This window comes from Lissotriton vulgaris, chromosome 6 (genome assembly GCF_964263255.1).
Source record: "Lissotriton vulgaris chromosome 6, aLisVul1.2, whole genome shotgun sequence".
NCBI lineage: Eukaryota > Metazoa > Chordata > Amphibia > Caudata > Salamandridae > Lissotriton > Lissotriton vulgaris.
The window spans coordinates 590377666-590399487 of NC_141694.1; the positions used below are offsets into that span (position 1 = coordinate 590377666).

The 21822-nt window shown below is 50.0% G+C and overlaps 1 protein-coding gene across 2 annotated transcripts in view; it reads left to right on the forward strand.

The window, feature by feature from the left end:
• ZNF292 (zinc finger protein 292) overlaps positions 1 to 21822 on the forward strand; it is a 635852-nt gene that overhangs the window by 254319 nt on the left and 359711 nt on the right. The window lies entirely within an intron of this gene.

The window sequence follows — 21822 nt, forward strand, 5'->3', positions numbered from 1 at the left end:
GCAGTTTGAGCAGTAGTACACTTTAGCTCCAGTCACTGATCCAGAACCTGGGAGACACCACTTTCCTGCAGGCCCTCTGTTGGAGGACGTCCTAACCAACAGTGTCCAGGGCTGGTCTAGTTGAAACTGGTCAGATTGGCAGTGCAGGAAAAAGCTTCTAAATACTTGTTTTTCCCCAGTAGCTCAAACAGGAAGTCAGCACTAGGAGTCACTTCAGGGTTTAAAGGCAAGCAGGCCCAGCCTCCCTTCAGGACTCTGGTAGCAGGGTGATCCTTCTGATCTTAAGAGGTCAGTATGTTCTGAGAGGGGTACTGGTGAAGCCACATATATGCTCAGTGCCAGCCTGTGGGTAAAGGAAACTACTGGTCTCTCTCTAACCCGTGGGCTAAAAGTTCCCAGGGTGACCCTACTCACTTGTGCAGCATTTCCTGGGTGTTTTACTGTAAACTTATCCCTCTGTGCTCTTCTCCACCGAAATCCAACAAGGCACAAAGAACCCTTCTTCCCCTGGTCAGAGCTCCCCGTGCCCATCCAGAGTATTAGCTGGGATAATGGGCAAACCCTCCCGTGTGGTCATTCCGAATCCCTTCTGGGGCGCTCCACCCTACCACTTGGTTTGGAGCCAAGCTGACTAGGAAGACTAAGGGAAGCAGACCCTACTGTGAGCTGCATCTGCCAGTGTAGGCACCTGTTGATGCTCACCAAGGGCTGGGCTCATTCCCGGAGGACATCCTGCTGAAGAAGGAAACACCTCCACACCTCAGCTTGTTGTCCTCTGTCTGGTAACAATCCACATCTTGCCATAGGTTAGCCATTCACCAGACAGGTGACACTGTCAGAAAGACAAAATCTGGTTAAAACAGGAATAATACAACCTTCTAAAATTGTAATTTTTAAAAAATAGTTATCGATATAAAATCCAAATTAACCATTAGTTTAATTTTAAATTATTATGAAAATTAAGTCCTTGAATAATTTGTCTAGCTGCTCCCAAACATATAACATAACCCAATGTTTCTCTCTGGGAGAGCCAACCGTGCCACAGTGACTTTGGAGATTTTCTCCTGCCCGGACATATAAAACTTTAAATGCATGTATCCTACTTTTTAAATACCATGTACCCTGTCCAATGGATATTAGGGCCTACCTTAGGAGTGACTTAGAAGTATAAAAAAACAAGCATTTGAAATGCAATAGGTCTTGCATTTGCAAGAGTTTGAGCTATTGGCATTGTAAATGATAATCCCTTTTATTTATGTGTTTTGAAAACCTGCAGGCTTTCCATAAACAAGCAGTTTGTACTTATAGTTGTTGCTTACAAGAAGCAAGGCTGGCAGTAACTGTGCCTCTTTTACAGTCAGCCTTACTTCTCATAAACAAGGCTGTTTTCAAAACACACAAATCAAATGAATTGTCATTTGCAATGCCAATAGCTCAAACTCTTGCAAATGCGAGACCGATTGCATTGTAAATGCCTGTTCTACCGGCATGTCTGGTATTTTAATGTCCTGGCTGGTATAGAAATTAGAAAAATTATCAAAAACCAGTGTTTTTCCCCTTTATTTTTCACACAACAAATATAAAAAGGAAGCACTTTAAAGCGTCCTTGGAGCTGCCTTGATAAACCCTGACGGATGGTTAAAGTACACAGAAACAGAAAGGTCATTTTACAAATGAAGACATATAACTTTATATGAAGTTCTTTTAAGTATCACGTCTGTGCTGTTGTAGACTCTTAAAACATGAAAAAGTGGGTAGTAATTTTCTTATGGATAGATAACAACCTTATAGACGCACTGCACTATGTGATGTTTGTTGTGAGGCATTTTGTCGCTTACTATAATGTTGCTCCAATTACAAAAAAAAGACGTAGGTACCATGTATGGGGCTTGACAACTGAATTGCTTCTTGGTCCACCATTAACATCGCCTTTAGCGCTGTGGGGGATGAATGTTTCTAAGACAATGTTTTAGAAACCTCACTTGTAGTACATGCAGGGATGGTTCTAGGACTTTTGGGGCCCTGGGCAGAACGGAAATGTGAAAGTTCCCACTAATTTACATTCAACGGAATACATTCAAGACTGTTTACATTGCAATAGATAACCCTGCTTCTAAAGCTATGTACAGACCCTGCCTATACTGCAGCCCCTCATTCTACTTTTACAGTTTATAAAGGGCCTATGGTGGGGGGTGTGGCCTGGTAAGATGGCCAAATAGACGTGATTTTCGGCGCTCCCGCTAGTGACAAGGCGATTCGCCATAATCCTGTGATGCATAATCTACACTAAACCCACAAAAAGATGTCCTGATCGAGGGGTGTCAGTCAGTCGGACGAATTGAGACCGGGGAATTAACAATCCCTGACACCAGACAACAAAACACAAAAAAAACAACATTGCGGCTTTGGCGAGATGGCGCCATCTTGTGCGCAGCGACCACTGCCAATAGAGGAGAGACGGGTAGCTCTGGAGGCTTGACTGGAGAAGTGAACCCCTTCTTCGATTGAGCAAAGAAATGGGGGAGCGAGCAGAGTCCAGGTTTGATGGGACTTTGAGAATGGGTCAAGGCCTAGTCCGCTTCGATCACTCTGGTAGAGGGGGGCCAAGACGGTGACTAGGAAGCCAGAGGTGAGCGGCGCAAGGTGAACAAATGCCCGGGGTCATGTGAAGCGGCTCGATTATAATCCTTAATTAGCCGGGAGCTTGGCGATAGAGAGACGTGTGTACGGGGCCCAAGGCAGCAGGCGGGTGTGGGTGACTCAGCCTGCGTCCTGATCGAGCCTGAAGACTGGGAGACGGTGTGAGTCGTGGGCCCGAGGCAGTAGCCCAGTACGTGCGACTTAGCCTGCCGCAACACCTCGACCTAATCGTGCGCAACAGAAAAGCGCCGAAGTGGAGGTTTGGGAGGCTCTACTGAAGAGGGAAACCAGATCCCATTAAACCTAGTTGGCCCACCCAGGATACGGCGCAACCCCACTTTGTCCACCGGGATTGTTAGATTTCCTGGTGCCTGAATAGCGCAGGAAGACAAGTTACGTAAGGGCCCACTGCAACATCGATTTTGAGCTTGCTGACCTGGGAAACCCAGAGCTTGCCAATCTGGTTGCCGGTGACATGGTCAGCCGATGAAGGTGGAGCACTGCTAATGAGTGCAACACGCAGCGAAAAAAGTGCAATTATTGACCTTTGAACCCCAAGAGAAATGGTGGCTGACGGAAAAATATACTGGGTCAATATCAGAAAAGTAGAGACCTAGAGAGATAATGCAACAGTCTTGTGGGATAGGGAATTCCCAAGTGGAACACAGTGGTTGCTTGGCACGCTGATATGAAGGAAGATCCCAACCCAGTGTGGAACCGTCAAACACAGAAACACATGTAAGCCTCACATTATCATGGTAAAATATAAAGGTAATCGAGTGCAAGCAAACAAAATATCGAATTATGTGCAACCCTGCCTCCAGGAACCAGACTGCCAGGCAGTGAATGCAGGAGAACAAGGTGGGGAGGATACAAAGCAGGCGACACCAGAACCTTCTTTGGCGGATATCATTATTATTATTATTTATTTTTATAAAGCGCGATAGTCACCCGGAGGTATCCCAGCGCTGAAGAACCATGAATTCACCAAGTCAACGGAGCAAGAGAGTAAGAAGGACGAGGGAAGAAAGGGGGGAACAGAAGCAGAAAAGAGGGGAGGGGGTGTACAGTTTTAGGGAAAAAGATGAGTTTTTAACAGTTTCCTGAAGCGCAGGTATTGGGGTTCAAGACGTAGGTTACGGGGAAGTGAGTTCCAAAGGCGGGAGGCTTGTACCGAGAAACGTCTTCCTCCTGTTCGGGTTTTCCTGAATCTAGGGATGTTGGTGAAGTTTTCTGCATTGGAGCGGAGGGACCTAGAGTTCCTATAGGGAGTGACAATGTTACTGAGAACAGGAGGGCCTTGATTCTGCAGCGTTTTGTGAACGAGACATAGGGCTTTGAATTTGACTCTCTCCCTTATGGGGAGCCAATGGAGGAGTTTAAGAGCGGGCTTGGCAGATGATCTGGCCGGGGTGTTGGTGATGATCCGGGCGGCCGCGTTCTGAATTATCTGTAGTTTAGTAAGGGTCGCTTCGGGGGCACCCAGATAAATCACATTGCTATAGTCCAGTCTCGATATTATGAGACCTTGGACTAAAAGTTTTTGGGATTTAGGGTGGAGAAGGGGCAGGACTTTCCTCAGAGATTTTAAGAGGCCGAAGCAGGTCCCTGCAACCTTCTTGGCTTGTGAGGTGAAGGAGAGATCGGAATCGATCCACACACCCAAACTTTTCACCTCTTTTTTTGGATCAGGGGGCGGACCCAAACAGGCTGGCCAGCTGTCCAGGGGAAGTGAGGCTCCTTCCGGGCCTAGTATAAGGACCTCGGTTTTTGTCCCGTTGAGTTTTAGGGCTGATCTGTTCATCCAGTGATGGACCTGCGTAAGGCAGTTGAACAGATCAGCTTTCTGTTGCTTGGGATGGGACAGAGACACCACTAGTTGAGTGTCGTCGGCGTAGCTGACGACGCTCACTCCGAAAGGGATGATAACCTCCTCCAATGTGGACATATAGATATTAAATAAAGTGGGGCTCAGGGAGGAGCCCTGAGGCACACCACATTGGAGGGGCATTTCGGAGGAGCGGGCGTTCTTTTCCCAGATTTGATAGGACCGTTGGGCCAAGAAGGATGAAAGCCAGGATAGGGCTGTACCTTTCACTCCCACCCTAGCCAGTCTTTCGATAAGAAGTTGGTGGTCAACTGTATCGAACGCTGCACTGAGGTCGAGGAGGATCACTGCCACTGATCCTCCCCCATCCAATAGTGCTCTTGCCTCCTCTACAGCAGCCAGAAGGGCGATATCCGTGCCCTGTCCAGGTCGAAAACCTGTCTGGGAGCTTTTTAATTTATTATTGGCCTCTAGGAACTGAGAAAGTCTCCTATTGACCAATTTTTCTGCTACCTTGCTCACTCCAGGCAGTAGGGAGATGGGTCGGTAGTTAGCCAGATTCTCGGGGTCCAGCGTAGGTTTCTTCAGCAGGGCTTTTACCACCGCCTTCTTCCAGCTTGAGGGTACAGCGCCTTGTTGGAGTGAGATATTAATTAAGTGGGTAAGGGAAGGGATGATAGTGGGGGCTACCTCTTTAAGGATACGGAGAGGAGCAGGGTCGCTAGGGGAGCCGCTCTTCATAGAGTTAAACACATTTCTCACCTCGTCTACCGTGACCTGACCCCACGTGGACAGGCAGGTGGTGGTGTGTGGGCAGGTGATATTTTCCTCAGGACTGGAGGGGGGGATAGAATCCAGAATTAGTCTGATTTTATCGTGGAAGAAATTGGCCAGTTTCTGGCATTTCTCCAGATCGGCTTTAGGATCGACAATGGGTCCTGTTCCTTGTCCTTGGGGTTTAGACAGCTCTTTAAGGATGGCATATATTTCCTTACTGGAGCAGCCTGCTTTCTCTATTCTCTCCTGAAAAAACATGCTTTTGGTTTTGTGAATAGCAGTTTTATAAGTCAGGAGAGAAATAGAGTAGAGGTTCTTGTTAGTTGCTGTTTTGTCGCGCCTCCAGGAGCGTTCGGTTTTTTTACACTCTTGACGCAGAGTTTTAAGCTCAGGAGTGTACCATAAAGCTGGTGGAATTCTTTTAGGTTGTTTCAGGGTGGTAGATATCATGCTGGCGATCCAATGAACCAGGAGCTGCATGGTGAATAGTATAGATGTGCCGGTCATCGATTTCAATTTGTTGAGATGTGACCTACGCAAAGTTGCGGACAGGGTCACCACGAATGAACACGACTTTGGAGTGCTCCAGACGGAGGTCCGATCCTTGCGGGAGACCACACTTGATGAGCGGGCAGAAGACCAAGAGGGGTGGTCCAGAAGAAATAACCTGAGATTTGAAGACCCTTTAACGAAACTGTTCCTGGAGGACTGTATTACTTTGATGTCCCCAAGAGACTATCAAAGTTTTTTAACATTGAAAGGGCACACAGAGCGTTGGTCCTCTCTCCTCGACCAGGGGGCTCCACCACAAACCATTACAGCTCGCTTCTTTAAATGCAGAGATAGGGATGTAATCCTACAGGCCACTCACAATAGAAAAGCGCCACTATGAGTGCCACTGCATCGCGATTTATCCAGACTACACGCAAAGAGTACAAGACCAGTGGAGAACCTAGATGGCAGTCAAGAGGAGGTTTCAGGAAGCCGGGATGAAATCCAGCCTTTAATTCCCGGCCGAACTACAGATTGAAGACAACAGCAAGACTCTATTCTGCTTTTCAGCATTAGAGGTCTCTGAATGGCTAGATTCTGAGGGCGGGAAAAACACTGAACAAGAGAACTCTTGGGGATGTGGGGGGGGGGGTCGGTGAAGTCTACGGAACAGAGAAGGGAATGAGACATATCAACCCCAACAAAACCACGGAAAGGGGCGTGCTACTCGGGCTGAATCCAAGTGTACCCAGATGGGACATTACAACTTGCTGATCCTTCATCTGAGTCCGATACGGCCACACAGGACATACTACTGCCTTGTAATAGAACACTTCATGCTCGGAGAGACGACTCAGGACAGCATTCACAGTACACATTCCCTGTGGCTGGTGGGTTGATCCCACCCCCTACAGAGGGTTGAGACTGGCAGAGGATGCTGGAGGCTCTGACCTCTCACCCCGGCCATGGCTTGACCACTGGCAAAGCAACTGTTGCTTAGAGCATCACTGCTACAAACCAAAATGTCAAAACGTAGCTAATCCATTGTTCTGCTTGATAGCTCTGTGGATGATTATTGTTACAAAGGAAAACGGGAGGGAGGGATTGATTTGGGTGGGGGAAGCAGATTCCAGATCTCTACCACAGGAAAATGGGACCCGTACCACTGTCCATGTATGTATGTATGTATAGGCATTTATATAGCGCACTACTTACCCGTAGGGTCCCAAGGCGCTTCGACCGCTGCGAAACCCTTCCTGGCTTCCCTGAGAGATGGTCCCTTAATAGGTATCTCCAGGGTGAGACCAGGCATCCCCGGCGGTCTGGTGGGGCCGTTAGTGAAGATGAGGCAAGCTAATGCCCAGAGTTGCCGAGTGTGATCGCTGATCAGAGTGGGCACCGAGGCGAGAGAATTATCGAGTCCGCTGACCCTGGTCCAGAATCCTGCCGCGCCGGGAATCGAACCCTGGTCCCGGGCCGTCCTCTGCTCTCGGGTCTGCCGCCTCTAACCAGTGAGCCACACTACTTCACTCCATGGGTTGGAGAGTAGGGTTTTGTTGTGGGTTGGAGTTTAAATGGGGTTGGGGGTGGTAGGGGACTCCGTACTGGAAATTTGACCCAGCATTACAGCATTTATTTAAGTCACGGGGAGACAGATTGGAGCAGGAAGAATTTCCTATCCGATGGTTAGCATGGTTTCCCCCGTGATGAAATTACTCACCTGGAATGTATGGGGAATAGCAATGTTTGAATAAAGAAGACAAGTATTTGCCTATCTAAAGAAATATATAATGTCAATAGCATGTCTGCAGGAAACTCACATCTGGGGAGCTACATTACCATGCAGATAACGCAGATGGAGGGGGCAGATTTATGCCACGTCCTATTCCAGGTTTGCTCGGGGGCCCTTATCTGGATAGCCCCGGGAGTTCCATTCCAGCTCCTCCATCATGTAAATGGCCCTGAGGGAAGATATGGGATTCTGCATGCCGAGATAGATGGACTTGAGGCATGCCTCCTCCATATATATGCTCCAAACTCTGACGGCTGGACTTCTTCCCTGCCGTGGAACTGCGGCAACACCATATTTGGGAGCAGGAGTGATTATGATGGAAGACGTCCACTGCTTACTAGATGGAACCTTGGACAGGGAACCCCCCAGACAAAACACTAAACCGAAGCTGACGGAGACACTTAGAGATACTTTAACAGTAATGGAGTTATGGGATATATGGAGGGAGAGGAACCCAGCTAAAAGATCTGCTCGAGGCATGTGGGCTGCTGAATTCATATCTTAGCATAGATCGCCGCCTATTGTTGGGTCCGCATGTTTGCACCTTGATGTCTTGGAAGAGTCTTCACGAGATAGGTGACTCCTCCCCTGGACTACAGTGCGCATGGGCATCTTCTCCATCTTCACCTGGCTGCCAAGACATGGAACTCCCTCCCCACCCACCTACGACTGACCCAGGACCATCTCTCCTTCAGGAAACAGGTCAAGACCTGGCTCTTCGAGCAGTAGTGGATCTCGCCCCCCCCCCCCCCCCCCCCAGCGCCTTGAGACCCTAACGGGTGAGTAGCGCGCTTTACAAATTCCCTGATTGATTGATTGATTGGTTGTGTATATGTGTATGGTTGTGTGTGTGTGTGGTTGTGTGTATGTGTGTGGTTGTTTGGGGTTGTGTGAGGTTGTTTGTGGTTGTGTGTGTGGTTGTGTGTGAGTGGTTTTGTGTGTGGTTGTGTGTGTGTGTGGCTGTGTGTATGTGTGGCTGTGTGTATGTGTTGTGGTGTGTGTGGTTGTGTGTGTGGTTGTGTGTGTGTGTGGCTATGGCTGTGGCTGTGTGTGGTTGTGTGTGTGTGGTTGTGTGTGTGTGGTTGTGTGTGTGTGTGGTTGTGTGGTTGTGTGTGTGACAGTAATACTAAAAGCTCTGCTATTTGGTCGCATATCTGAAAAATGTAGGTAACCTGAGGGATAGTACCTCTGATCGGAGTAAACTGTTGGATAGGCCGCCAACCTGAAGCCTGAACCACTAAGATCTGCTGGATGAGATGGTTCTGTTGCTTGTTCAATACACTATATACATGTAATGCCAATAAGCTTCGAGCCTGTAGCACCAATGTCACCTGATGTATACACTGCTGTATATGTTACGAGCCAGTACTTTCTGATTGAGTCGAGAGATAACGCTGCTGTTGGAGGCAAGAGATGATTGTGACTGGAAGGACAGCCCTGCTATTTGAAGCCTGCCTTACCTGAAGAATAGTTCTTCTTTATAGGGCCTGAACCTGTGTACCTTCAGGAACAGCTTTGGTTGCTAGGGGATACAGAGGAATGCATTTTCTGAGTTATAGCTCTACTGTTTGAGGACTAAGCCTGGTAATTCCATGTGAGCTGCAGGATATCTCTATGGCCTGTGGCTAAAAGGCAATGCTAACCTGCGAGCTAGATCTGCCGTAGGGTATATGAGAAAACGGTCCCAGTGAACCGTTTAAACATTAATCACATTTATTTACAGTAAAAGTAAGAAAAGGACATTAAGCAAGACACACTGTAAATTAATCACAATGAGCAAGGTCTACAATATATGAAATACGGATACATTAACAGTGCCCCAAGAAGAGAAAAAGAGAAAGAGGGGATTAGTGTGATGCTGTGAGAAAGGGGGATGAGTGAAAAATGAAAATAATTGTGACAAAAGATTATTTCAAAATCAATAATTGAAAATACATTGGCTTCAGATCCCTGAGCCAAAACATGGAATCAGATTTCCAAACGTTCATCAAGAATGATGTATTTGACGCTGGTATTCTATATTGAAAAATAGGGGCGGCGTCAACTGAGGTAAAAGGGAGTAGCCGTCGACGTTTCGACCCCACGCTACGAATGTAGGCGTAGTTAAGACCTTACACCGGGGTCTTCACCAGGACAAGAAACGTGAAACCAGGGTACACTACGAATTCATGGTGGGTGCAAAAATTAATTTCACACGATGGTAAAATACTGGAATAACTTCTTTTTCTGTCGCAGTCAATTTCTTGAAATAGGTAGACTGTAAGTGCGTCTATTCTCTGCAGAGTGTGGATTCCCATGATTGAGAACGGATTTCGATTGTGAAAGAATATGTCTACCAGGAAATTGCCCATATTGGAATACGATTGAGTACGACGCGGCAACCCGTCTTGACTAGGTCTCGGTTTTGCCGACAGTTGCGATTGATTGCTCCATACTTGCCATATGAATAGACGCACTTACAGTACCTATTTCAAGAAATTGACGACTGCGACAGAAAAAGTAGTTGTTCCAGTATTTTACCATCGTGTGAAATTAATTATTGCACCCACCATGAATTCGTAGTGTACCCTGGTTTCACGTTTCTTGTCCTCATCAAGACCCCGATGTAAGGTCTTAACTACGCCTACATTCGTAGCGTGGGGTTGAAACGTCGACAGCTACTCCCTTTTACCTCAGTTGACGCCACCCCTATTTTTGGATATAGAATACCAGGGCCGCCGAATACATGATTCTTGATCAACGTTTGGAAATCTGTGATTCCATGTTTTGGCTCAGGGATCTGAAGCCAATGTATTTTCAATTATTGATTTTGAAATAATCTTTTGTCACAATTATTTTCATTTTTCACTCATCCCCCTTTCTCACAGCATCACGCTAATCCCCTCTTTCTCTTTTCTCTTCTTGGGGCACTGTTAATGTATCCGTATTTCATGTATTGTAGACCTTGCTCATTGTGATTAATTTACAGTGTCTTGCTTAATGTCTTTTTCTTACTTTTACTGTAAATAAATGTGATTAATGTTTAAACGGTTCACTGGGACCCTTTTCTCATATACCATTTAGCACCCAGGTCCCCAGTGACTTATTTGGGTAAACCCCCTTCTCTATTTATCTAGATCTGACGTAGGACGCCTCTGTGATCTGTAACCTGAAAAACAATGCTGCTGTCTGAGGACAGAGCTGTACGAGCTCTGTAAGGTGAGAGATAGCGCTGCTTCATGCTGCTACTTGTACCTCGTATAACTTGAGATATCTCGGCTGTCAGAAAGCCTTATAGTCAACCTGACACAAGAGTTGGTGCTCTTGTATGAAACTTGAGCCTGTGTAAAATAAGAGCTGGTGCTGCTGTACCCGAGATATCGCTCTGCTGCCTGGGAGTTAAACCTGTGTGAGCTTCTGTAAAACTGTGAGCCCGACTACCTGAAGAGGGCTTCAGTTGTGCAAGGTATGGGGTGGCTGCTAGCGTTTGAAGGAGTTGGTCACTGGGTAATGAAGGGCAGGGCTCGGCGTCGAAACCAAGCAGGAGCCAGAAAGACTGCGAGAAAGATGTGTCTGGCGTGAGAGGGCCGTATATACCATTCTGAGAGACAGATCAGCCGCACACAGGCCCAGACCGAGAGATTAGCGGGTGGAGAGGGGGGGGGGGGGGGCTGCGCCCCTACCATGTGCATTTGGTAGGGATTACAGGGAAGGTCATCTGTCGCCATGCATGCACAATCTGTAGAATTGCAAGCCGTAGGTTTCTGTGGAACAACCATTCTCGAAATTTCTCTAGTGTGCAACTCATTCTTCGATGTAATCGCAAGAGGGAAAACGTAAAACAGAAAAAGCAAACATCTCATAAAATGTAAGAATGAATAGAAAAAAACAAAACATTGGTTACAGTGCCTTATATGACTTGTACACTTGCTCAGAGATAAAGATGAAACAAAGGAAGCAAAAGCATGTATCTAAAAGAAAACACGGGTAGAAACATTAAGGTACATAGAAACAGCAAATGGACAAAAACACAAGCAGTCATAGAAAACAAATGTATAAAAAACGCAAAACACGTAGGAATTACATGTGTTATGAAAGGCAAACATGAGATGAAAATTAAAACTCGAGCAAAGAGCGCTAGCTGGGGAGTGCAGTTGATCATAAAGCAAATAGAGCAGTACATTTGCAACTGAGACGCGCCCTTCACTTCCGGCAGGGTTGGATTGGGATTAAAAATCGGCCCGGACACGATAAACAAGCATGCCCGCATTCACGAGCAGATGGTCCTGTTTATGACCTGCGGAGCGCGTTAAGTGGCTGCTGGCAAATGGACTCAAAGCGGCCGGTCGCTTTGATGTTCTTGGTTTGTCTTGCTTGGTGGGGGAGCGGATTTCTGTGCACACGCATTTCTCATGAACTGCATGGAATCCGGGCTTGTTCAAGAGAGTTTGGTCACATGTAATAGGTTCAGAGCAATAAATTGCTCGACCTAATAAACCACTTAGAGTTACTAGTAGTATTTCTAGCAATGAAAGCCTTCCAGAAATACTTGTACAACAAGGCTGTGTTAATCCGGACGGACAACATGACAGCCATGTACTACAACCAAAAACAGGGAGGGACACACACTCCGCAGCTCTCACCTAGCACAGAGCATATGGAGGTGGGCAATTCCAAAAAACATCTTTCTCCTGGCAGAACACCTCCCAGGAATAGACAATCGGATCGCAGATCTACTAAGCCGACACAGCCAACAAATACACGAATGGGAGATTCACCCTCAAGTTCTCCAACCATTCTTCAAAAAATGGGGACATCCAGAAATAGATCTGTTTGCCACAAAAGAAAACTCAAAATGCCAGTCCTTTGCCGCCAGGTTCCCACCTCCGTAATCACAAGGCAATGCGATATGGATGAACTGGTCAGGCAGATTTGCGTACACTTTTCCGCCAACCCCACTGATTCCATTAGTGGCACGCAAAATAAGGCAACAGTCACTCACAATGATCCCGGTTGCTCCCACATGAGCAAGACTGCCATGGTGCACGACTCTCCTAGAACTCTCAGTAGTTCCTCACCAAAGACTACGCCTGTCGCCACAATTGCTAACACAGAACCATGGCGAAATCAGGCACCCAGTTCCCAATCCGATGAACCTAGCGATCTGGCTCCTGAAGTCTTAGAGTTCAGATACCTTAACTTGCTTCCAGACTGCATGAACATTATCAAGGAAGCAAGGCGCCCCACTACCAGAGCATGCTACGCAGCTAAATGGAAAACATTTGTAATCTATTGTAATAATAACCAAATCAATCCATTAGATGCCTCCATCCAAAACATAATCTGTTACTTGCTACATCTTCAAAGATGTAATCTGGCCTACTCATCCATAAGGCTACACCTTGCTGCTATAGCAGCATATCTTCAAAACAGGCAACACGTGTCCCTGTTCAGAATACCACCTATCAAAGCTTTTATGGAAGGACTTAAAAGAATGATCCCTCCAAAAAATCCACCTTCACCAGTCTGGAACTTAAAGGTAGTACTAACCAGACTCATGGGGCCATCTTTCTAACCACTCCATTCATGTGAACTACAATTCTTAACATGGCATTTTTAATTGCCATTACCTCCCTCAGGCGAGTAAGTGAGCTACAGGCACTAACCATTCAGGAACCCTTCATGCAAATACACCTCAATAAGATAGTGCTTCGTACTAACCCTAAATTAATGCCAAAAGTGATATCCTCTATCCACTTTCCACATTAATCAGTCCATAGAATTGCCAGTTTTCTTTCACAACCCGCAGTCGGTGGGTGAAAGAGCCTTACACACACTTGATGTCAAAAGAGCTCTGCTATATTATGTTGTCAGAACTAAATCATTCAGGAAAACAAAGCAACTTTTTGTTGCCTTTTCTCCACAACATAAGGGTAATCCCATTTCAAAGACAGGAATAGCCAGATGGATAGTTAAATGCATTCAAATATGCTATCAAAAGGCAATGCTCACTTTAACAGTTCCCCCAAAAGCCCACTCAATGTGCAAAATGGGGGCATCCATGGCTTTCCTAGGAAATATTCCCCTAGAAGACCATATGTAGGGCGGCTACATGGTCTACCATACACACTTTCACTAAACACTACTGTGTAGATGTGCAAGCTAAGCAACAAGCTGCTGTAGGCCAGGCTGTCCTTAAAACTCTTTTTCAAACCACTGCAGCTGGTACAGGTGACCACCGCTAGAGGAGAAACTGCTATACAGTCTATGCTAAGATATGAATTCAGCAGCCCACATGTCTCGAACGGAAAATGCTACTTACCAGTATACATCTGTTCTTGGCATGTAGGGCTGCTCACATTCATATCACCCACCCTCCTCCCCGGTGCCCGTCACAGCTGCAGAGTTATACTTTACATACATTTACATGGTCATCTCTTACTTTCCTATACTCCATCTTTGCCACAATGACGAAAACAATCTGAAGATTGAGAAGATGCCCATGCGCACTGTAGTTCAGGGGAAGAGTCACCTATCTCGTGATACTTCGAAGACTCTTCCAAGACAACAAGGTGCAAACATGCGGACCCAACACTAGGCGGCGATCTATGCTAAGATATGAATGTCAGCAGCCCTACATGCCAAGAACAGATGCATAATGGTAAGTAGCATTTTCCTTTCCTGTCCTACACTGGTGACTAATATATTTAGTCGATTAGACCAGTGTTTCCTATCAAGCAACCTGGCTTCTGACATACTGGATAAAACCTACTTACCTAGATACCTTTTGGAGCACTCCGCGGAGTTGCTCACACTTGGTATCAGACGCCCTAGACTGGCAATACCTACAGAGAGGTTACAGGCTGAGGCGCTATCTGATTCCCCACCCCCTCCACAAAGATTACAGAGGAGATCTCTAGGTACTTTGTGGAAAACTGGAGGACGGCGACCACAAGGGCGACAGAATGGGAGGCAATGAAGGCAGTGATTAGAGGGGTCTGCATAAAGATCTCGTATGGGGTCCGACAACTTGAGAGAGATTTAAAAGTACAGGAAAAGAAATTAGAGGGAATAGAGCGCCGTCCGTTAAAACTTATTGCAGTTTTTATACCGCCCGGAGAAATTTAATTATGTCACATATAGACCACGCCTACACATGGAGGGGGATAGATCTGTGGCTCGTCTAGCTAAGTTGATAAGAAATGAGAAACCAGCATTGCCTATAGTACAGATGGAGACAGCTGAAGGGACCGTGGTGTATAATCAAATGGCGATCCTAGATGTTTTAACAGAGCACATGACTGGGGTTTATGCAAAATATTTTTTTCCTCCCCTGGAAGTGTTAGGAGAGTTTCTGAACTCCGTCTCCCCCAGCTAGAGAAGGAGATGAGTGAGGGACTAGATGCCCCGATTACAATAGAGGAAATATTAGAAACCATCCAGAGACTAAAACCAACATTAGTCAATCGCTTGTTAGAAGTATGTAATGAGGCTCTGCAGCTGCAATCTCTACCAGCCTCTATGAGGGAGGCCTTGGTGATTGATTCCTAAACCAGCTAGGAATCCACAGATGCCGAGCTCATTTAGACCGATTTTGCTTTTAAATCTGGAGTGGGGTGCTGACTAATCGAATTTTACCCCATATGCCATTCCTTATACCCTCCGATCATACCCAAGCGCATCCCTGTCTATAATTTAAGATGGTTAACACATGTATGGCACTCCACTCCTATAGGAAGAGAGGACCACGCCCTGGCGTTGCTTGATATAGAACAGGCTTTTGACTCGGTAGATTGGTCATATATATGGTTGACACGGAGGGTAAATGGAGTGGGGGAGGGATTCCTCAGATGGTTTCAATTGTTCTACACAACCCCTCAGGCCCAGTTGCGTATGCGGCGGGACTAATGTCAAGGGCCTTCCCACTGCAACAGGGCACCAGACAGGATGCCCTTTTGTCGCCGCTCCTTTTTGCGGTGGCAATGTAACCACTTGCGGAGTCCGTACAACAACAATTGGAGGTCTGGGGGATTAACCTATGGGACACTAATCATGTGGTTTCTATGTATGCAGACAATACTTAAATAGATATTCGAGAATCAACAAAAACGTAAATTCGGCAAAATCTCTGGAATAAAAACAAATCCCAATAAATCAACATATCTACAGATAGGCCGACTAGCCCAAGGGAATCACTACTGATGGTGGGACTCCCATTGCAAGTAACTGAACTAAAAAATCTGGGAATCAGGGCGCGGCTAAGCGAGCCGAGATGGCGGACGTGTGCCAACTAAGCTCCGTCCAGCCCCCAATTATCCTGAAGATATCCTGACCCCCTAGATCCCCACTCGGTCCTGGAGGTGACACCCACTCCGTATTGACAGCCAGCTGGGATCTGATGTAAGATCTGGGGTCCGGGCTGCCCGGGAGCCGGAGTTCGAGGCCCGTACCAGGAGAGGCCTGGTGCGGCGCGGAGGAGCCAGGTGCCAATTTGTGTGTGCGCCCGGAGAGGGAGCTGGACGCTGCAGACTCTGCTGGCCTGCTCCTGGGGGACCAGAGGGACAGCCTTTGACACCCGCCAGGACGTCCTCTATGTGAGCAGAGGTCGGAGTAGTGCCGGATCCCCGGAGTGAGTGGTTGTGACGGGCGGCCCTCTGGGGCGGGCGCGACGGCCTGCGCCGCCTGAGGACCGGAGCAAGTGTCGGTTCATTTGCCAGTGGGAGCACGGACTGTGGGGCGATCCTTTGCGACGAGACCCCCCCTTCGGCATTTTCTTCTGCCACAGATCGGCAGCGCACACGAGCCGCCTGGTGGATCTGCGGAGGGGCACTGCTGAGGCTGGGTCTATCTTCTGGGTTGGACACCGCCCCCCCCCCCCCCCCCCCCCCCCCCCCCTTTCCATCGAACCCTTGCTTGGTGGCTACACGGAGGGCTGCTCAGGCGGGAGTGGCCTGGACCCACGCTGATTTGCAGCAGAGCGACACTGGGACAGCAGAGGTGGGACCTGGCGGCTACTGCGTGTCACGCCATCGGTCGACGCGGCTGGGGTCTGCAGCGGAGCCCCGCGGCTGGGCTTTGGTGCCGGTGAGTGCTGTGTGAGCGGTGGGCCCCCGGGCGCAGTGGAGGCTCGATAGGGGTGGCTGGAGAGCCCACCTGAACGGCAAGACCGTAGGAAGCAGCCCCCCACCTCTTTCGTGTGGGGATCAGCGGCAAGGCCGGGCCGCGGGGGGTGAGTGGCTGTGGCCGTCCCTCCCCTCTGACTGTGTTCGTTCTGCTGGTCTGCTGGGGTGTGGAGGGGCCCGGGGAAGGACACCCGAGACTGAGTCACACGGACCCCTGAGTAGACGCAGGAGCCAGCATTGGGGGTGAACTGATTTTGAATCGGGGTGCCACTCATCCAGTTGGTCGAAGCCAGGTGCATTGGGCGTGCGGTGGGGGCCCCCGTGCGGCCGGCTGGTCCAGCTTGATTTGGGTCGGGGGAGCACCTGTGGCACGTGGCCATGACGAGGGACAAGGGCAGTGGCGGCACCAACAAACATGGACCTATTGATAAATTCACCGACCCAGGAGCAGCGGCGGGCTCAGTCGGGGGTCACCAGGAGACCGGGCTGGACAACGCAGCGTAGAGAAGTGCGACTCAATGGTTAGAGTCGCAGACCCTGATGCAGTAGTCTGGCCGGGACCAGGGTTCAATTCTCACCTCGGAGGGTCTCGGGCTCAATTTCCTCGGACCTGATAATTCTCGCTTCGATGCCTATTCTAATCAGGAGTCCCACTCTGCACCTCTGGGCAATAGCTTGCTTAATCTCTACAACGGCCCCAACAACCCTGAGGATGCCTGACTTCACCTTCGGGGTGCCCAGGAGTGGGCTCCTCACAGGGAAAGGCCAGGAAGGGTTCCTCTGCGGTATTCGTACAAGCGCCGAGATGCCTACGGGTAGTCGTGAGCTATACAAGTGCGTAATCATTTCATTTCATGGCGGCGATCACCCAGTCACGAGACATGCTGGATGCCAAGATTGGTGCTGTGGGCTCGGACATTAAGCTATTGCGCCTAGATCTGCGGAATGCCGTGGCCCGCATAACCGAAACCCGCATATCCCGTGTGGAGGACGATGTTACGGCCCTGAAGCAGAAAATGGCGAACATGGAAAACATTCAGAAGGGCCCTGCGCTTCGGGTTGAGGACGCGGAGGGGCGGGCCCGGCGGAACAACTTGCGCTTTGTGAGTTTTCCGGAGGACTGCGAAAAGGGCAACATGGAGCGCTTCCATACAAAATGGGTGGAAAGCGGGCTCCCCCGGATGCCATGTCTCGATGCTTTGTTGTGGAACGGGCCCACAAGGCGCTTGGTCATAAGCCCCTTTTGGGATCTCGCCCACGGGCGGTGATTGCAAGACTCCTGAATGATCATGACCGGGACTGTTAGAAGGTGACCTCAGGGGCGGCAGGGAGTGTACCTGACCACCCTGGGAACCACCTCCTTAGGAATGTAACCGAGCACTGGCAGGAGACTCTTCAGGGGAAGAGTCTCGTATCTAGGATCGTACGTGCTGCAGAAGTACTACTCAACAAAGGGACACCACACTGTAGGTTCTTAAGAACGGATCTTTATCTAATAAGCTCGTGAGATCTTTATGATCAGCACGATGGATACATACAAGTCGAGCAAGGGCTCCAAGAATCTTGATGGGGATAGGGGGTAGCGGGACAGTCTTAGTGGATCAGAGTCAATGTGGGTGCGTATCCAGCGCGCAGCTCTCAATCCTCGAGCCGGGGGATACGTTGCGTTCTTTGGGGTCCAGCCGGACCGGAAGAGTCTTTAGGAGCCGCGAGCCACTCAGCAGGGCTCAAGCAAGGGTTCGGAGGTCTTACGATCTTCAGGGGAGCCGCGAGTCACTCAGCAGGGCTCAAGCAAGGTGTCGGAGGTCTTACGATCTTCAGGGGAGCCGCGAGTCACTCAGCAGGGCTCAAGCAAGATGTCGGAGGTCTTACGTTTTTCAGGGGAGCCGCGAGTCACTCAGCAGGGCTCAGGTGGTTCGAGCAGAAGTCCTTCTCTGCCAGGAGAGCCGCGACCACGTCAGCAGTGCTCTTGTCATTCCGGGATCGAATCTCCCGATAGTCCCAGAGCACCCCTTGTTATAGGTAGACTCCTCTTTGATGTCCGTAATCCTCGCCGGCAGGGGTCTTAGCACCTTGGGGTCGCTTGTTGGGGTTTCCTGCCACGTAGTCCTTTGATCCTGTAAAATCAGGTTCGGGAGGAGTCCCAGCCACACAGCAGGTGTGGAGCCAGCCCTCAGGGAGGCCGGAGGGGCGATCGAAACCTATCTCTCACGAGGAGGTTGGAGGTGTGATAGAAACTGCTCCTCCTTCTCTCACTCACTGGGAGCGCTGTCCTCCAGCCGGGGTGGCGCCTCTAGGCCTAGGTCGCGCTGTGGCTGGGCGGCCATCTTAGGTGCAGGAAAGTGGGCACGCAGGCCTTATGGGGCCGGGAAGATGGAGGGTACGGACGGGGAGGTCCGGGGTCGGGTCTGTTTCATGGAAGGAAGGGTTGGCTAGGCCAGGGTACCCGTGGGTGGGGTGTGGTGCATGGGTCAGGGTGTGTCCCTACGGGTCAGGGAGGACCATGCCACGAGGCCGGGTCTAACACGGACGCTATCCTGTGGCAGGCCCGAGCTAAGCAACCACTGATGTACGACAATCATCAAATCCTGATCTTCCCGGATTACAAGCAGCTGGGCGCGATGGTTGCTCCACAGGGCCGGTGTGAGCGATTCGCCCTCGTCCAATATGGCAATCTGCCTCGTCCTCGAGGACCAGCGTTATCATGGCGTAGTCTCGTCTTCTGGGCTATACGGGTGGTGCCCCACTTCGGCCGGAGTCGAGGCCGAGACCCCTCTCCACACAGAGAAGGCGCCACAGGACGGCTCCCCCTCCGGTCGTCGCCCAGCACCGTCCGGGCCGCGACCGTGGACAGCCACTTCTCCCGGAGCTCTCTGCAATTATCCTTCGTCCTCACGAGCCAGCCAAAGTTCCACGTGGGGAAGGCGAGGGGTGGGGGGCTCCCTTCAACTCACGATCCGGAGTCCGGGCCCGCTCGAGTACAACTTGCCCCAAGGCCGGCCAAGTCGATTGTTCAGTGGCAGGGACCGGGGAAGGATCAGGCCCTGCAGGCAGCTGGGGTGTTACTGAGCGTTTGGTAGTCCGGAGTCACCCGGTAGGGGTGCAGGGCGGGCTCGGGCCGGGCCCTACAGCACAGGCCTCGCGGCCTACCTGATCCCCGGGTTTGCGTAGCTGCTTCCTGCCGGTTCCGCCCCTCTGCTCTCTGCTAATTCGGCCTCGCTCCGCAGGGGATAGCTGCGTCCAGGCCACGCCGGGTTCTCGCTGTCGGAGCACCCGCAAGCCGCCGGTCCTCTCCGTGCTTCAAGGCCTCCTCTTCGGACCTCTGGAGGCCTGCGGTCGATGGTCCTTCGGCCTCTCGGCGGCTCCTCAGACTGTTCTCGACGCGGGCCGGCCCCGTTGCGGCACCGTCGCTGCAGCAAGGAAATTAGGGGTTGCGGACCGCACCACAACACCGTGGGGAGCACTGGACGTGTTTCCCGCTCGATCCGGGGGAGATCAGCGGCGTAAGACGGTTCAGGGTTTCCAGGGGCTCGGGAGCTCACGGCAAGAGCGTCCTCACAGCCCGCCATCTTGGCCACGCCCCCCTAGTCACTTTTTGCAGACTTTTGTCTCCAATTCCTTTGAGTCTTTGACTTCTGGTGCCACGTAGGGATGCCTGGATTTAAATCCCGCGGGGGCTATCACCATACGATGTCGGTGGCCGACCCCCACGGCGTTTGTCTCTACTGTCTGGAGAGCCACCATGACTCCCGGTCATGTTCCGACGGTCTGGCCATGGCTCTGAAGGCTTTGCGAGAGCGGTCCCGAATGATGCTGGAGGCCAGGCAGTCTTCTTCGTGCCGTTCGAGGTCCAGGGGTCACTCAAGGGACCGACCGCGGAGCCATCATCGCTCCTTGGAGTCGAAGTCTTCGCCCTCAGAATCAGGTAAGAGACGCCACAAGAAAAAGTAAAAGAAGCGTTTTTGCTCTGACGTCCCCGCGCCGGTCTTCAAACGCAGACGAGGGGGCCAGGGTCCTTCCCCTGTGGCTCCGTTGGAGCCTGGGAGTCCCTCAGCCTACCTGCCCTATCCGGGTCCGTCTGCAACTCCGGCCCAGGTGCAAGAGTTTCTTGCCGCCAAGGACCGCCTTTTCAGGCCTAGGGCTCCCGCTGGCACGCATTCGGGCCTGTTATGTTATGTTAAAAAAATTTATACCGCGCACGTACACCGAGACGGTTTCTTGGCGCTCATAACAAACATAGCTAGCCAGGGCAGGAGAGTTACTCAAAAGCCACCTTGAAAAGGTGTGTTTTTAGGGTTTTGCGGAACAGCTCATATGAGGTAAAATGGCGAAAGGAAGAAGGGAGGGAGTTCCAGTAGGAGGGGCCTAGGAAAGAAAAGCATAATCTTCCATGTTTTTTACGGCGGAATGAAGGAGTGCAAAGAAGATTATTGGCAGAGGACCGTAAGTTGCGGGTTGGAGAATAACGCTTAAGTTTGGAGGAAATGAACTCAGGGGCCTGGTTATGCAAAGATTTGAATAGGGTGCAGCCTAGCTTAAAGGAACATCGTTTAGCCACTGGGAGCCAATGAAGGCTCCTCAGGAGGGGGTAGACATGTTGGTGTTTGGGTTGGTGGTACACCAGGCGTGCTGCCTGGTTCTGGATCAGCTGAAGTTTATGAAGCTGATAGACAGGAATCCCCACATACAGGATGTTGGCAAAGTCAACTCTGGAGATGACCAGAGCCAGTATTACTAGAATGAGTGCCTCTCTGGTTAGAAATCTACAGATCTTGCGAATCCTGCGTAGCTGGAAAAAGCAGGATGATGTTACCGCTGAGATCTGAGGTTTCATGGAGAGATCCTCCGAGATGATCACTCCTAGGCTTTTCACAGAGCTGACCGGGCAGGTGGGGAGACCCAAAGAGGGGGGCCAGTAGTTGTCATCCCAAGGATTGGACGGACCGCCCACCAGGACAAGTTCCGTTTTAGACGGATTCAGCTTGAGCTGGCTGTGAGCCATCCAGTCCGAGATGAGTAACATGGTTGTTTGGAAGTTGAGGCGAGAGGAAGGTGTAGTGTCCAGAGGAAAAATCAGTTGTAAATCATCGGCATAATTGTATATTGTGGCAGAGGAATGGCGAAGAGAAGCCATGAGTGGTTGCGCATAAAGATATAAAAAGAGGGGAGAAAGAGCAGATCCCTGGGGAACA